The sequence below is a fragment of the Urocitellus parryii genome, chromosome 1, assembly GCF_045843805.1.
Source record: "Urocitellus parryii isolate mUroPar1 chromosome 1, mUroPar1.hap1, whole genome shotgun sequence".
Taxonomy (NCBI): Eukaryota; Metazoa; Chordata; class Mammalia; order Rodentia; family Sciuridae; genus Urocitellus; species Urocitellus parryii.
The window spans coordinates 148,830,769-148,836,257 of NC_135531.1; the positions used below are offsets into that span (position 1 = coordinate 148,830,769).

Sequence of the window (5,489 nt, forward strand, 5' to 3'; positions counted from 1 at the left end):
AGCAAGGGCTGCAAGTATTCTTGAAGGTGGGGTGGAGAAATGGGGTGAACAAGATTGAATGATTTTCAATGAAGAAATGCTTTGGTTAAAAGTATAAATGACCCTGAGTCTAAGAATGTTGCATGAACTGTCAGGAGCATCCTTCACAACTCTCTCTGCAAAGCTGGCAATTATCATCATAGAGTAAGTACAGTTCCCTGTGGTTCAAAACATTTTTCAAGATGTTGACACTTTCAGATTCACACTTCATCTTATTTCTCCTGAGATACTCCACAAGTACATATTTGTGGCAGTATCCATACAGGGTGATATTGTTGGGATAGAATAGACCTAAGGACAATGCTTGTTTTTACTCCATCGATCTTAGACACTAACTCAACTTCTCATCACATGGTTGGAAGCTATAGGAAGATCCTGAGGGAGAAAATCAGAATTCATGCTATTTCTAAAATAAATGTTTTGTTTTGCTAAAGCACAGTAGTAAGTATTCCTTTGCTTTGGATTTCAGAAATTGCATCGAGTTTTAGATTATTTGGTCAGAATAAAATTTAAAGCTTTCTTATTCATGTTGTGCCAGTGTAAAGCTGTTAATACGCACAATTTGCTAAGGGATTGTGTTCTAAAAACACTCCAATAACTCTGAACTTTCAAAGTCAGAAAAGCTTTTAAAAAGCACATTTTCTTTCTGCACCTTATGCCATTCAAAGTTACTAAATGCTAATGAAATCATTTCAGGTGTTGAGAATTGTATTTATATTCTAACGAAATACCAAATAGCATCATTCAAAATTTTAGTCACATAAAGGTTTTGACTGTACAATACCCAGTAAATTGGAAAGACTAGAGCACGTAGTCAAGATTCTGTTTGAAGGAGAGAAATCTTCCTCACTCAAGGAAAGAATAAGGAGCCAAGAGTGTACTTGTACAGCGAATGAGAGTCCAACAGAGGTTGTAACTATGAGGCTATTCTATACTCATGGAATCCACATTTAGAATCTTTATGACGTGACCACATGAACTTCATAAAAATATTGGTCTCAGATGTATGGATCATGTTATTACATATGTGGTGTGGAAGAAATCTTAACATAGTGGTCAAGAGCTTAACCTCATGTTCTGAACCTTTAGAGTCTGGTTGAGCTAGACATAGCTATGTGACCAGGGGGAAGTTAAATTTCCTCTCTGTGCCTCAGTTTCCTTAGCTGTGAAGTGGGATCATTGCACCATAGTGTTGACATGGAATATTTAAAAAGTTAATATTTATCAAGTTTTGAACACACTGCCTATACATAGTCATTTTGCATTAATTTGCTAAATAAAATACCATGGAACAAAGTTCATATAGCAGCTCCCTCCTCAGTGTCATAATGTATGAGTATACTTATTAAAAGCTATAAAACAACATAACAGCTCTGTTGTGATAATAAATAATGAAAAGTATCAAAGAGTTTTCAACATCACTTATTTTCCACTCATGTTATAGGTAGGATGGCTTCCAATTTTGGTTCTGACACTTATCAGAAAAATGGCCTTGGGCAAGTGACTTAAGGCATCAGGTTCCTCACCTGTACCCTCGGAATAATGACAGCTCACGTGAATCAGAAAGTGATTATAAGGAACACGTGCTAGCACATGCAACATCCTTAACACAGTGACTGGGACACTCTAAGAACCCCGCAAGTTAACTTTAGGATGAAAATCCTTTTATCATTTTACAAACGAAGAAACTGAGTCTTAAAAAGTTGAGGTGACTGAAACAAATGTCACACAGCTAACAAATGATGAATCATAGACTTACAATAAGATTGGATTGAATTCAATTCTCTTTGTTTTGCTTTGTTTGACCATGCATTGCATTTTGGGAACATTCCAACTCTGAGCAACACCTACCATTATGCCATTAGAAAATGTGATCAAGAATTTGGGAAGAATTGGCTTTTTCCCTAATGTGTATGTCTCAGTGAGACTTTTAACTGACCACATTCACATGCGCAGAGACAGTGTGAGAGAATGAGTTTGCAAAAGGTAGCAATGCTGGTCAATACCAGTGAGCTTTTATCTATTTCTCAGTTCTCTTTAATCTTAGGCAGTAGGATGGAGAAAAGGAAAGCAGGGTAGGGGACTAATATTTTCAAGTGCTAAGCTCCCTGAATTGTACAGCATACTCTACACTTCACTTATTCTCCAGAACAGCAACTCTGAAAAATAGGTCTCAGTATCTACACATTTTAATCTTTAAGTATGCCAATATTGTTCCTGGACTGATCATCACTGATGTTTTCTCTATAAATCTTTCAGTTTACACTGTAGTAGAAGCGAAAAATGCTGTTTTCCACTTTGCTAAAATGCCATTTCCTAAGAAAGACCTTTCATATTCAAAATATGCAAAAGACACTCCTTCTTACTCATCTCACCCATCACTCCTTGAAATTGTAACAGATATCTACAATTTGCATCCTGAAAGCATTGTAAATGCAGGGTTACTATTTTTCTTGTTCACTGTTTGTTCCCTGATGTCTAGAACAGAGCCTGAGTGAAGGAATGAAGGAACAAGTGTAAGATTTTTCAGGAATGTATCCAAGCACTCACAGCTTGCATGTTGTACAACTGGAATTTGTTTCCACACCCTGTGGGTATCCCATTGTGTTAACTGTTCCCACCTTGCTTCCAATAGTTCATGTCATTGTGACCATGGAGTGCAGCATGATAGTATTAGGTTGAACCATATGGAATGTTTTTCCGAGTTGAGTGGCATTTAATCTATAACATGAAGTCTATAAAGGATCTACCCTGCTAATGGGAAGGATATTTTTGTGCAGAAGAGTTGGTAAGTTCAAAGGTTCATATGTTAGAGAACAACAATGGTTATTCTAGAAACTGTTTTAGTCAGTTTTTCCATCAATGTGACCAAAAGACCTGAAGATGACAACTTTAGAGGAGAAAAAAAATGATTTGGTGCTCATGCTTTTAGAGGTCTCAGTCCATAGACAGCTGACTCCATTGCTCTGGGCCCAAGGTGAGGCAGAACATCAAGATAGAAGAGTGTGGAGGAGAAAAACAGCTCAGGACATGGCAATCAGGAAGCAGAAAAAGAGATTACCCTCACCAGGGACAAAATATAAACTCCAAAGTCATGCCCCCAGTGACTCATCTTTTGTAGTCACATCCTGCCAGCCTGCAGTCACCACCCAGTTAACCCATTCAAGTGGAGCACACCAAGTTGAGGTCTATCCCGATGGGGCTTCTCTTGTAGCCACTCTTCGTTGGAAACGCCTCATAGAGTAATTCTGTGGTTTTGCTTTCCTCGTAGGACTGTTTGTTAGGCCTGTGGGAAGTAACTACAAGACAATTAAAAAGTATGAAAGACCTAATTTTTCTTTTTATCTTAGATATTGGCATATTCCACATTAGCAGTACTGAATGTGATAATAGGAGTGAATATTATTTGAACTTGGTGATTTTTATGTTAGAGAAGTGTCAACACTTGAGAACCAAGCAGATCCATCTATATCCCAAAGTATAAGGCTTTGTGTTGATATTGCTTCTGGCTGTTTGTTTTCTCCTATTTGGATCCTAAAGTCAAATTACTTGAAGAAATTAAATCCTGAATAACTTAGGTGGAGAATTGTGAAATCATCTGGGCTCTTGAAACAAACAGATAAGCATCAGATCTTCTAAAAAGGGTGTTCTTGGAATGGACAACAAAGGAATCACAATGGAAATTCCTTAAATAAAAATTTATTGACTTAAAATTACACACTTTTAAAAGAAAAACACCATTCTAAAGAAGAGTCAGCCTGTATTTTTGGCTCGAAGTTTCTCTAGTGTTTTCTGTGGAGAGAATAAATAAAGAATAAGCAGAAAAAAAAGTGGAGCACACCAATTATGTTAAAGCTCTCATAACCCAATTATTTCACCTTTAAACTTCCTTTCATTGCCTCACATAAGATTTTATATTTAAACCATAACATTGACTGAAGGCCAATATTGTTAGAAGTTAGCAAGTGATTAAGAAAGGGTTTGAAATGAGATTGAAGAAACTGGCAAGCTGGGCCATGTAAGGAACTCAGGTTTTATTCTACATGTAGAAGGAAGCCATTGGGGATCTTCAATAGAACAATAACATAATTGGATATGAATTTTTGAAAGGTCACTCTGGCTATGGGACAGAATATGGCAAATATAAATACAACAATTATGTATATGTGCATACACCTTTGTACCACACACACTGCTGTTGCAGGAATATGCAGAATAGGAAAAGGAAGTATCTTGTATATCTAGGCATGGTAACAAGGAATTTGGCCATCACTGGGTAGCTTCTCAAATCTCTGACAGCAGATGTTATTATCTCCTTCTATCACTACCCCCCTGCCTGCCCTCTGAAGTAGTGTGAATGACCTCACATTGAAAGCCAACTCGCCTGCAGACAGTAACTGCAATGTGAGTGGAACTCTACTTTAGCAATAATTTTGTATGTTAAACAGAGTCAACAGCAACTTGTATACTTCCTATGGTTAAAATGCAACTTTTCCTGTATGATACTGTCCTGTTGCTAATGATGGCTTTCATCAGCAATTGCTACTCATCACACACACACACACACACACACACACACACACACATACACACACACATACACACATGCACACATTACTGAGGCAATAATGGATGTATTTACCACATTCTATGATTTTTTCCTGTGATTTTGGATCATTTGAGACTTTTCTTTCTTTTTAAATTTTGTTTGGCAAACTTTCTTAAAGTCTTAAAACGGGTCGCCATCCTCTTCCTAAGAAAGCCATTCCTGGTACTTTCTTTGATGGAGGCAATCCTGCTTTCCTCTAAATTTTCTCTATACCTTAATCATAGATATATCAGTGCACCTGTTTATTGAATTATGTTTACACAATACAAAAGTGAGCCTTCTGTGGAGGAACTGCATTTCTTTTGTTTTATGTTTCATGTGGGCTCCAGGTGGTCTAGCCATTAAACAAACATATTCTAAGCCAGGTGCAATGGTATAAGCCTATAATCCCAACCACTTAGGAGGCTGAGGCAGGAGGATCCCAAGATTGAGACTAGCCTGGACACTACTTAATGAGACCCTTTCTCACAATAAAAAAGGTGACTGGGAGTTGGATAGATAGCTAAGAGGTAGAGTGTTTGCCTAGCTCATATGAGGTCCTCGGTTCAGTTCCTGATAACCAGGAAAAAAAAATATACACATACATACATATACACATGTGTGTGTGTGTGTGAGTGTGTGTGTATTTGTGTTTTTTAGGTTAAATTCCTAAATCTAGATATTCTAAATAAGCAATATACACAGGGAACTAAAACAAATTCATATTATGCATGAAGAGTGAAGCCAAATTAACTATTTTTAGTCTTTTGTCAAATCCCTGTTATAAAAAAGGAACTGGAGCTTCACAAAACAAAACCCAGATTCTCAGCTGAATTGCAAATATTCTTAGGTATTTTACATT

The 5,489-nt window shown here is 37.1% G+C and overlaps 1 non-coding gene across 1 annotated transcript; it reads left to right on the top strand.

Moving 5' to 3' along the window:
* Positions 1-3,219: 3,219 nt before the first annotated feature.
* On the top strand, positions 3,220-3,351 carry LOC113187537 (small nucleolar RNA SNORA18). The gene has a single exon (XR_003301431.2). It is a non-coding gene; the product is annotated as a small nucleolar RNA SNORA18 (small nucleolar RNA).
* Positions 3,352-5,489: the final 2,138 nt, after the last annotated feature.